The sequence below is a fragment of the Sphaeramia orbicularis genome, chromosome 18 (assembly GCF_902148855.1).
Source record: "Sphaeramia orbicularis chromosome 18, fSphaOr1.1, whole genome shotgun sequence".
In the NCBI taxonomy this organism is placed as follows: Eukaryota; Metazoa; Chordata; class Actinopteri; order Kurtiformes; family Apogonidae; genus Sphaeramia; species Sphaeramia orbicularis.
The window spans coordinates 46806815-46819535 of NC_043974.1; the positions used below are offsets into that span (position 1 = coordinate 46806815).

The following is a 12721-nucleotide window of genomic DNA, read 5'->3' on the forward strand; positions in this document are numbered from 1 at the left end:
TACGAGTGAACGTAGGTACTGGGGAACATAGGTAGTGGAGAACATGGGTATGGGTGAACATAGGTATGGGTGGAACGTAGGTACAGGTGAAACGTGTGTACGGGGGAACATGGGTACTGGGGAGCATAGGTAGTAGAAAAGGTACTGGGGAACATAGGTACTGGAGAACATAGGTACTGGAACATAGGTACAGAAGAACATGGTTAAGGTGGAACATAGGTAGTAAAGGAGGTACTGGGGAACATGGGTAACTGGTGGAACATGGGTACTGGTGGAACATAGTCCTAACCTCCATGTGGGGTTTTTGCTAACGTTCTCCCCCATTTCTGAAGCAGTCACAGCTGAAATAGAACGTGAACAGAACCTACAGAAGTCAACGTCCTGGATTAAAGAGTTTAATATAAACATGACTTCATCTGCGTCCAGCAGCTGTAGATGCAGTAGGTTTTCATCAGAACATGACCTGAACACCAGTGGTCCGTCTGGAACCTTGTCCTCTGTTTTCTACGTTCTCCAGTCTGTGTCTTGTGTATAAACAGACAGATCTAATGTTAGTCGTGTGTCTAAAATCAGACCAAACACCTTTGTGTCCTGCTTTGTCCTCACTTCTCTGCTGCGCTGTGGATTATTCTGCCTCACTTCTCTTCAAAAGCAAACCAACAGCGGCTCAGCGGTGCGGCGCGTCTTCAAAATCTGAACATGACCGAGAAGATGTGCAGTAATCCAGGGTTAACGTGTGCGGTCACATGGAAATCCTGCTCAGATTGCAAAGCAGCATGGGAGTGGCTCCGCCTCCTGCCTGTCTGTAGCATGAACAAACTGCCAAACGCTGTACCAGTGCATCCCATCAGGCCCGTCACAAGGACCAGGACCTGGATCTGGACCTGGACCTGGACCTGATCACACATGACAGCTGGGTCCAGGTAAGCACTTCCTCCACACCTCCTCCTCTCAACCACGTCTGACCTCTGATTGGTCCTGAAGTGTCACATGGACGGTGGCACTAACCTGGAGTCCACGGCAGAATAGACAATTTCATTTACTGAAGGAGGAGGAGAAGAATTAAGACATTGAGTGTGTTCAGCCCAGGACGCCTCAGGCCTACGACGAAGGAAATAAATGAGTGAAGTGGGACGACAACACAAACAAACAAAAGACAACGAACAAAAGGCAGATGGAGGACGACGGTTTCTGAGCTCAGTGATCTGTCACCAGAGAAAAGGACTACACAAACATCTATCTGTCTGTCTGTCTGTCTGTCTGTCTGTCTATCATCTGGAAAATGGTCAAATGGCCATAAGGTTCCATCTTTAATGCATATTTGATGTTTACATGTTAATATTTGAATGTTTCTGCAACAGAAAGTACATTGTGCCCATTATTTTAGTTTATTTGTTTTTTTTTTTTAAATACAACTTGGTTACATTATTTCAGAGTGTGTATAAGTATAAATACCGCGATAATGATAACCATGATAATTTTGGTCACAATAACCGTGATATGAAATTTCCATACTGTTACATGGCTGCTGTCTCTGTGTCTGTCAGTCAGTACAATGGACAGAAGTCTGAACATGTTAGATTCAGGTGTTTCTTTTCTAACAGGGCTCTGGGATCCAAAACAATAACTAATGTCAGAATGTAGTTTTATACTATGAGATAGATATGAGTGCATTGGTTCATTTGGGTTAAATTATCTTTGTTTCTAAAATGCATCACAGATGGTTTGGACTCATCTTTCTGTAATTTTTTTTTTCCATAGTTTTTTAGTTTTTTTTTTTTTTTTTTTCTGCATGATTTTTGAGTGGTTTTTAGTTTTTTTGGGTGGGGTTAGGTGGTTTTGGTTTTTGTGGGGTGGTTTTTGGGTTAATTTTAGATTTTATATATATATATATATATATATATATATATATATATATATATATATATTTTTTTTTTTTTTTTTTTTTTTTTTTTTTTTTTTTTTTTTTTGTGGCAGGTTTTAGGTTGTTTTGGGGAGTTTTTGCATGATTTTTGGGTGATTTCTTTTTTGTTTGTTTTTTGGAGGTGGTTTTTGGGTTAATTTTAGCCCAGACAAAGTAATTATAATTTAAGGGGAAATGAAATCTACAAGAAAATTAAATGTAGAACAAACATAAAAAGCCAGTGTATCTGTCAGAGGGGTCCATCTGTGGAATAATCTGGAGCAGAACTTAAAAATGTCTTTTTCAATCTGTGCATTTAAAAGGATGTATAAATCCACTATAATAACAAATATAGAACAATATAGAAGTACGCATAAAATAACCATATTATTGTAGTTATTTCGTTATGATAAGAAGATATATTTATTGATCATTGTATTTGGAGTAAATATTTAAAGTGCATATAAATGGTTTGTATGGATGTTTTGTGTTATTGTAAAAAATCTACAGAGGAAAATGTGTGTAAAGCAAAGGAAGCGGATCTAGTTTGATCATTAGTTTGTGAAAACAGGGTGGAGGCAGTAAGTCACACTTTTTCCCACTCCTTTTCGAGCGCAAAAATTTTAAATTTATTTCTTCTAATTATGGTATATGATTCTTTGTTATATGATTATTCTATGTGCTCAAAATAAAGTAGTACTACTGATTTTGGGTGATTATGATTTTTGGGTGATTTTTAGTTTTTAGTTTTTTTTGGAGGGGGGGTTAGGTGGTTTCAGTTTTTGTGGGGTTTTTTTCATGATTTTTTTTTTTTTTTTTTTTGGGTGGTTTTTGGGTGATTTTTAAGGTGAATTTTTTTGGGAGGTTTTAGGTTGTGTGTAGGTGGTTTGTTTGTTTTTTGTTTTTTAATTTTGCATGTTTGTTGGGTGATTTTTTATTTGGTTTTGAGGTGATTTTTAGGTGGTTTTATTTTTTCCATGATTTTTGGGTTGTTTTGGGGTGATTTGGGTGTTTTTAGGTGGTTTTTGGGTGACTGTGAGGTTGCTTTTGGTGGTTTTCGTACTCCCGTGTCTTCATGCATGTTTACGGGTTAATCTGATTTGTTAGTTCTGTTACATCTGAACATGTGTTAAAAAAAAAACAAAAAACAGTTAAAGTGCAAAAATTTTAGAGATGAGCAAAAAATTTTTAGAGAAGAGCAAAAAAAGCTAAGAACAAAACAAAACATGCAAGTATTAGAGAAACGATAAAACCAAGCAGAAAAATCAACATTTTAGAAGCAAAAAAATAAAATAATAATTAAAGATGCTAAGAAAACAGAGAAATTTGAGAAGCTTAAAAAAGGTAGAAAAAAATTCCACAAATATTTAAGAAAAAAAACTAAAAACAAGCAGAAAGTCAAATTTTACAAAAGCAAAAAGCTAAAAAAAAACCCCACAACACAAATATTAAAGAGAACCAATATAAACAAGCAGAAAAAGTCGAAAAAAAAATTGAGAGAGCGGCAACAAAGGTAAAAATTCCAGAATTGCAGAATACTTAAAAACGAGCACAAACTCATGTGATAAATGGCTGTGAAAGCGTGTGTTTGTGAATCTTTGCTGCCTCTGTTTCCAAAGTCAGAACATGTGCAGGTGGACTGTCGGTCCAAGGACACGAAGACTAAACCCAGTCCTGTCGCAGCTTTTCCACCTGTGAGATTTGCCGTCGTCTCCGGACAGCGAAGCCAAAATAACCCAAACATTAAGGGGCTTGTTTTTTTTTCCGGGGGGGGGGGGGGGCTGCGGTGCTTAATAAATCTTTATGTGCTAGTTTTTATTAAGAGGCATCAACGAGAGACCAGGGGAAGCTGGAGGGAGTGGGCGTGGCCTGGGCCGGAGCTGGTGGGAGTTCCCGCGGTTCCTGAAGTGGCCGCCGGCGTACACCTACATCCGCCCCAGCAAAGTCACCGGGAACGCCGGCCAGCGCCCGATGTTCCGAATGACTGGAGAGAACAAGAGCGACACAGAGTCGGCTGTGGCCAATACATTCATCATACTCCAGACCCCCCCCTTCCACCGCCGCCCCCCCACCGGCTCCCCCTGTGGACCAGGTTCACTGTTTACAACCTCCCACAGTAGTTGTAGAGTGCACTGATGTGAATTTGATGCAGGACTGCAGACCCTGGAGCCCCACAGCCTGATTAACTCCAATGCCTTTGACTGTTTCTAGGGGGTCTGAGGGGCTGCTTCACTGCTACACGAGTTTAAAAAAACAAACAAAGAAGGGTAGAATTATTAACCAAAATAGTAATAATAAGAAAATACACTACATACTTTATTATGTTACATTTAAAGACCAATACCCACCTTTATAAAAAAAAAACCACGAAATAAAACAATAAGGGTATAATTATTTAACAAAAATAGTAGTGCTAAAAAAATACACTACATACTTTATTATGTTACATTTAAAGACCAATACCCACCTTTATAAAAAAAAAACCACGAAATAAAACAATAAGGGTATAATTATTTAACAAAAATAGTAATAATAAGAAAATACACTACATACTTTATTATGTTACATTTAAAGACCGATACCCACCTTAAAAAAAAAAAAAAATCTGTGCATAATTAACAAAATAGTAATAATACAAATATACCATATACTTTATTATGTTATATATAAAGACCAATACCCACCTTTAAAAATAAAGAAATAATTTGCCTCCATTTGCAGCGATACCACCACTCCAAAAATGTAAAAAAAAAAAAAGAAAAAGAAAAGAGTTTTTGCTTGTTTTTAGCATCTCATTAAAATTTGTTGAATTATTTAGCTTTTTTTAATCTTCACTCTCTACAATATTTGGAACTTGTTGCTGTTTTTAGTCTGTAGTATTTGTGGATTTTTTTTTTTTCCCAAAGCTTTTTTAATGTCTAAATTTGTTGGTGTTTTGGTGCGTGTCTTAAGCATCTGCATGAAATTTGCAGAATTTTTTGCATTTAGCTTATTTCTAAAATTTGTGGAGTTCATGCTTATTTTTAGTATCTCCTTAGAATTTGTGAAAGTTTAAGCTTTTTTAAAAAATATATTTAAAAATGTAATTTTAGAAAGAATATATTCTCTTTCGAAATTTTTGGAGTTTTGTTACTTCTTTGTAGTGTCTGTCTTCAAAATTTGTGGATTTGTCGCTTTTTTAAGCTTCTCTTTAAAATTGTTGAAGCTTTACTGCTTGTTTTCAGCATCGCTCTTTAAAATGTATGGAATTACTGTTTATACTTGCGTTATCTTTCTAAAATTTCAGGTGTTTTGTTGCTTGTTTGTGGCGTCTCTTTACTAGTTGTGGAATGATTAGCTTCTATGTTCTTTCTCAATCAATCAATCAAATTTTATTCATATAGCACCAAATCATAACAAAAGTTATATCATGACACTTAAACATATCGAGTTGTTGAAACCAGACTTCAAGCCAATTAAAGAAACCCTATTTCTAAAATATTTTGTTTTGTTTTCGTTTTCAGTGTCTGTCTTTAAAATTTGTGGAATTTTTAGTTTTTTTAGCCTTCGCTTTTCAAAACTGTTTTGACTTCTGTTGCTTATTTGTAGCGTCTCTTTAATAGTGTTGAATTATTAACTTTTACCTTCTCTTCCTAAAATGTTTTGTTGCTTCTTTTCAGTGTCAGTCTTTAAATGTATGTAATTTTTAGCTGTTTTTTTAAATTCTCTTCAAAGTTGTAGGAATTTTGTTGCTTGTTTGTAACATCTCTTTACCAGTTGTGGAATTTTTAGCCTTTTTTTTAAGCTTCTGTCTAAAACTTTGTTGAATTTGTACTTATTTTGAACGTCTCTCGTACGTTTCTCCGTATAGTGTCTCTGAAACCCTTCCATGGGTGTGTACCTTGTAGCTGCTGGGTCAGATCAGGTAAAGCCATCAGAATAAAAGGCTGTTATCGCTGCGTACCACAGTGAATGCGGTCTCAGCACAAACAGGCATTTCTGTCAAATCCATTCAGATCCTCCTCCTGACTGCAGACCCTGGAGTTTAATAACAGCTTTATTCACTTCACTGCCTTCTGCTGTTACTGTGTGTGCTGGTTCACTCCTACGCTATTAAAAAATAAGCAAATAAGGCCATAATTAATGGAACCAATACACCACATACTTTATTATGCTATATTTAAGACCGATGCCCACCCTTTTTTTTATTTATTTAGTTATTATTGCAGATATACTACCACTAGTTAATGAATCTCTATTTTAGTCGTGTATATTGTCCCCATTACAGCGGTATTATTTCCGACTGCTCCACTTGCCTATATGGGGCGTAAAAAAGAACCCTAAGCTAATCTGGTGTGGAAGATGAGGCTCCGGAACAGTCTCCGTTAGATAAGTTAATTAACCTTGTGTTCTGGGCGACACACACCGGCTTCCCTCCTCCGCCCACCTCCGCCTGAACACACCAGCAAGAGAAAAAAAACATTCATTCATTCATTCATTTTCTGAACCCGCTTTATCCTCACTAGGGTCACGGGGGTCACTTGGAGCCTATCCCAGCTGCATAGGGGCGAAGGCGGGGTTCACCCTGGACAAGTCGCCAGTTCATCGCAGGGCTGAACATATAGAGACAAACAATCACTCTCACATTCACACCTATGGGCAATTTAGATTAACCAATTAACCTATTAGTGCATGTTTTGGGATGGTGGGAGGAAGCCGGAGTACCCGGAGAGAACCCACGCAGACACGGGGAGAACATGCAAACTCCACACAGAAAGGTCCCACCCCCCGTCGACTGGTGGTTGGAATCGAACCCAGGACCTTCTTGCTGTGAGGCACGAGTGCTAACCACTGCACCACCGTGTCGCCAAGAAAAAAAAAAAAACAAAAAAAAAAAAAAAATGCCCATGCCATCCAAACCTACGACCTGAGTGACTTCTTGCTTTTTTTTTTCAGCGTGTCTCATCAGTATTTTTGAATTTTGTTTTTAACCTTCGCTTACTAAGATTTTTTTTTTTTGAGTTGTTGCTTTTTTCAGCATCTCTTTCCAGTATTTTGGAATTTTTTTTATTTTTATTTTTAAACCTTCTCTTTCCAAGTTTTGGGAGTTCTTGCCTTTTTTCAGCGTCTCTCTTCAGTATTTTTGGAATTTAAGTTGTTTTGTTTTACCTTCTTTCTCAGATTTTTGTCAGTTCTTGCTTTTTTTTTCAGCGTCTCTCCCACAGTAATTTTTGAATTTTGTGGTTAGTGTTTGTTTTTCCTTTACTTTTCTCAGATTTTGTGAGTTTTATACTTTTTTTCAGTGTCTCTTTTCAGTATTTTGGAAGTTAAAGGTTTTTTTTGGTTTTGTTTTTTTTTACCTTTCGCAGATTTGATGAGTTCTTGCTTTTTTTTTTTTTTTTTATCAGCGCCTCTTCAGTATTTTTGAATTTTAAGGTTTTTAACCTTCTTTTACTAAGATTTTTTGAGTTGTTGCTTTTGTTTCAGCTGCTCTTTCCAGTAGTTTTGGAATTGAAGTTTCTTTTTTTTTTTTTTAAAACCTTCTCTTTACTCCGATTTTTGAGTTCTTGCTTTTTTTTCAGCATCTTTCTTCAGTATTTTTTGAATTTTTTTTTTTGTTTTTTTTTTTTGTTTTTTTACCTTCTTTCTTCAGATTTTTTGTCATTCTTGCTTTTTTCACAGCATCTCTCTTCAGTGTTTTTTTTTTTTTTTAATTTTAAGTTGTTTTTTTTTTTACCTTCTTTCTCAGATTTTGTCAGTTCTTTGTTTTTTCACAGCATCTCTCTTCCTCGTGTCCGTCCAGTGGATTTAAAACCCTCCCATTCTCTCGGTACTTTTATTGGCGTCGGGTCAGATCAGGTTAAAGACATGATGAAAGGCTGTTATTTCCAGGGTATTTTTGTTTATTTTTGCGTCCCCCACTTGCAGATATAGTACCACTAGTTAATGAATCTCTATTTTAGTCGTGTATATTGTCCCCATTACAGCGGTATTATTTCCAACTGCTCCACTTGCCTATATGGGGCGTAAAAAAGAACACCTAAGCTAATCTGGTGTGGAAGATGAGGCTCCAGAACACGTCTCCGTTAGATAAGTTAATTAACTCGTGTCCTGCGGCAACACACCGGCTTCTTCCTCCTAAACACCCCGGCAGAAGAAAAACAAAAAAACAACACCCACGCCATCCAAACCTACGACGTGTTAACGCTAATTAACTCGGCGTGATTATCTTCACAGTGTAGAAATAACACACCTGGCGGAACATTGGCAGCGTGTTCCAGGTACATTGTCAAACCGCGGCTTTCCACGTATTAACTGGGTGGGTTGTGGGGTTTGTTTTTGTCAGTGGTGATGAATTTAGCAGGTAAGTGGAACAATTACATTAGGCCCCGATAATTAGAATTCTAGAAATAACACGTCAGTTCTTCACAGTGAATCCACGAGCTGCCGTGTGGCGTCGCGTCTTAACCGACCGATTAGTGGAAACATTACAAGTGCACGTATGGAATTCTAATGAAGTGGTGTGTGCATTTCTGCTTTGCACAAATAAAATCAATACAGTGATGAATAACGATGAATTTAACTAATTGCATTATGTTTCGTAGAGAGAACATGACCTACCATAGAACAACTCAACTTAATTTATGACTATTTATTCACTTTATTACTTGGCATTTTAGATTTATTTCATGCTGTTGGGAGATTTTTCAGAGCAGTTTAATTTGATATGCATCAATAAAACCCTCATATCTCAAAATTTAATTCTATGTATGTAATGAAAATTAAATAAATTTTAGTGAGGTAAGATAAAAAAGCAAAACATAACAAAGATAAAACGTATTGAAAAGAGGTGCTAAAAACCAGCGAAAGAATCTCAAAATTTTTAGAAATTAACCACAAATATTAAAGAGAAGCTCAAAAAAGCAAGAATTTGTTTTTCTTTAGTGTTTTTGAGATTTTTTTTTTTTTGTTTTTTGCTCATCTGTAAAACTTTGAGTTTTTGGTTGTTTTTAGTTTCTCTCTAGTGTTTGTGGAATCTTTTTGCTTTTTCAAAAAAATCTACAAATTTTGAAGTTTTTTTTTTGCATTTCTCTTTAAATTTTTGGATTTTTTTTCCAATCTTTTAAAAAATTTGGAGGTTTTTGCTTGTTTTTTGCATCTCTTTAATATATGTGGAGTTTTTAGCTTTTTATAGTCTAAAAAATGTTTGGTTTTTTTGCCTGTTTATAGTGTCTCTTTAATATTTGTGGAATTTTTTGTTTCTCTTTATAAAATTTTTGGAGTTTGTTTTCAGTGTCTCTTTAGTATTTGTGGAATTTTAAGGTTGTTTTTACCTTCTCTTTCTCAGATCTTTGTCAGTTCTGGCTTTTTTTCAGTATTTTTTTTAATTTTAAGGTTCTTTTTTCCCTTCTTTCTCAGATCTTTGTCAGTTCTGGCTTTTTTTCAGTATTTTTTTTTTAATTTTAAGGTTTTTTTTTCTCTTCTTTCTCAGATCTTTGTCAGTTCTTGCTCTTTCTCAGCGTCTCCTTGTGTCCTTACAGTGTCGATAAATCCTCCCATCTCTCGGTACCTTATTGGCGTCGGGTCAGATCAGGTTAAAGTCATTATGAAAGGCTGTTATTTCCAGGGTATGAATATGAACTCATTCTGAGAAGAAATGGACATTTCTGTCAAATACGTCTGAGAAATCCTCCTTAGTCTGGACAAAAACCCCTCGTTTACATAGAGTGTGTGTGACAGGAGTAAAGTGTGTATTCAAGGCCTGTACGTACACTTTCTATGGACTCAACTCATTTACCTGAAGGAAAAGTTCAACTGAATATTAAACACTTACCTCCAAAGAAGACTCAGATAAAGGTTTTTTTTTTTTCTTCTATCGTCGGTGTCGTGTCCTCGTGGATTTCTGCTTTTACATAAGGGGAAGAATACATCGCATAAATAAAAATGAAGTAGTGCCGCCTTTGTTTAGGAAAGTCTTATTCAATTTTGTCCATTCTGTCGAATAGCCTTGACCAAATAAAACTGTAAAGTAGTAAAAATAAGCGCGAGTTGGAAGTGTTTGATCAAGTGAATGTACGTCGTTGAAGTGAAAATACAATCTGAAAAAACATACAAAAAACATATGCACAATTTATTCCTGTTCTAGTGTTGAACAGTGGAAATCTGTCATGATGTATTCAATTGATTTTAGTTCATTTGAGTTTATTCTGTTTTGTTTTGATTATTTAATGCCAGTGTCTACTAATCACAATAGCAAAAAAATTCAACAAATTGAACAAAACTGAACAAACTCAACCAAACAAATGAAAAAATCAACAAAATGAACAACACTGAACAAAATAATCAACCAAATTAATAAATAACCACTAAAATGAACAAAACCCACCAAACAATGAACTTACCAATAAAATGAGCCAGAACAAAGAAAATAATTTAAAAAAGAACAAAAACGAAAATATGCAAAATGAAGAAAAATGAGAAAAATAATTAAACAAAATAAGCGATGAAATTAACAAAAAACTAATCACAAAGTGCCAAAAAATGAAGTGATCAACAAAATAAAAAATAAAAAATCCACACAATGAATACGATTACCACGTGTCTACTGCCACAGAACTGTGGCACCAGATATGGGTTTGTCTATTTCTACAGAGCCAATCAAATGTTAGCATTGTACTTAAGACCCACCTTAAAAAAAAAAGTTGCCTCCATTTGCAGAAATACTGCCACTCCAAAAATGTACAAAAAAACCAAACAAACAAAAAAAAAACTAATAATAATAATAAAGAAAATTGGGGAGTTTTTGCTTGTTTTTAGCATCTCGTTAAATGTCATTTTACTGATTACTTATTTTGATTTATTTTAGTCGTTTTTCATTTTGGTTATTTTGTCAGTTTTGTTTTTGTTCCTTTTAACTTTAATTTTAATGATTATTTTATTAATTTCATTGATTATTTATTAATTTTGTTTATTTTGGGTTTTTTTGCCTTTTTGTTCATTTTGTTGATAATTTCATTTGTTTGGTTGATTTTGTTCATTTTGTTCATTTTAATGATTATTTTATTAATTTGGTTGATTATTTAGTTAATTTTGCCAATTTATTTTGTTTCTTTTTTGTTAATTATTTTTGTTAATTCTTGCTCATTTGATTGGTTATTTGATTTGACTTTGGTCGTTTTGTTAATTTGTTTATTCATTTGGTTGATTATTTTGTTCAGTTTTGCTCATTTTGTTGAAACTTGTTTTGCTATTTTGTTTATTTTGTTTGTTTGTTTGGTGCTCTTATTTTTGTTACATATTTGTTCATTTTTTTTATGTTGTCCCTTTGGTTTTTGTTAATTGTGTGGATAATGTTACTTGTTTTTTGTTCACTGTAATGATTTTATTAATTTAGTTGATAATTTTATTAATTTTTGCTCCTTTTATTAACTATTTTATTAATTATTTTTTTGTTCATATATATTCTTTTTTTTTTATTTTTTACTGAATTTCTCAGGGTAAAACGCAGGTTATTTGCTGCATGTCCGATAATGTGGCTGCAGGGAAACCAGTCTGTGACCTGTTTTTCAGACGTTTCAGGTCAAACGGTTTGTAAAGTTTCAGCGTTTGGCGACGACGACAGCAGAGTGTTGAGTTTAACGCATCCTGGAAGAACTCCGCTGGCCTTAAAGTGTCCGGATAAAAACCGTCTGACGTCTTTGTTATCGACCGTTTAAGTGTCGGAGCGCTGGGTTTGTGTTGGGAGCATCTCTGGTGTGAGTGTGAGGACGTTAGTGCAGCCCACAGAGTGGACGCTGGTTGTCATGGAAACCACTCTGTTTTTTTCATAGTGATAAAACACGTCTGAACATGTTCTTTCAATAACCAGACAAGAAAAAGAGGCTGAAGACGATGAATCAAGGCTGAAAAGGTCAAGTTTAGTCGACCGTGTGTCTCTGCAGGAGGGTCGACTACACTGAAAAATATAACTGTGATCGTCAAACATATAGAAACAGAAATATATGTATTTAGAGTGAGAAGCACCTGGCGTGGGGTGTTTCTGTTGACTTATTTTGTTCATTTTTCATGATTTAATGATTATTTGTCAATTTCATGACTATTTTGTTATTTGTCCATTCTTTTCCTTCTATTGATTTTATTTGGGTTTTTTTTGTGTTTTATTCCTTTTTTTTTTTATTAATTTGTTCATTTCTTTCCATTTCATTGACTCTTTTGCTCATATTTCTTGATTATTTCTTCATTCTGTTGATCATTTTGTACATCTTCTATTATTTTAATGATTTTATTAATTTCTTTCTGTTTTGTGACTCTTTTGCTCATGTTTCTTGATTATTTTCTTCATTTTACTGATCATTTTGTTGATGATTTTGGACATTTTCTTTTTTTTATTATTATTTGTTCATTTCTTTCCATTTCATTTTCAAAATTTAATGATTATTTGTTAATTTTTGTGACTATTTTGTTGATTATTTTGTTAATTCTCTTCATTGTATTGATTGTATTTGTTTTTTGTTAATTTTGTTCCTTTTTTATTTTTTAAAAAATTCCTTTCCATTTCGTTGACTGTTTTGGTCATATTTCTTGATTAATTTCTTCATTTTACTGATCATTTTGTTGATCATTTTGTCCATTTTCTTTATTGATTTTGTTCATTTCTTTCCATGTCGTTGACTCTTTTGCTCATATTTCTTGATTATATTCTTCATTTTACTGATCATTTTGTTGATCATTTCATAATTTTTCTTTTTTAAATGGATTTGTGATTTTTTGTTGACAGGTTATTTTGTTAATTTTTCTGACTATTTTGTTGATTTTGTTCATCTTTTCATTCTATTGATT

At 34.3% G+C, this 12721-nt stretch overlaps 1 long non-coding RNA gene across 1 annotated transcript in view; it reads right to left on the minus strand.

The window, feature by feature from the left end:
* Positions 1 to 602: 602 nt before the first annotated feature.
* The window catches only part of LOC115438834 (uncharacterized), a 23947-nt gene continuing 11828 nt past the window's right edge, over positions 603 to 12721 (minus strand). The window contains exon 3 of the long non-coding RNA XR_003938166.1: positions 603 to 613. This is a non-coding gene — a long non-coding RNA (uncharacterized LOC115438834). The remainder of the gene's footprint in view (positions 614 to 12721) is intronic.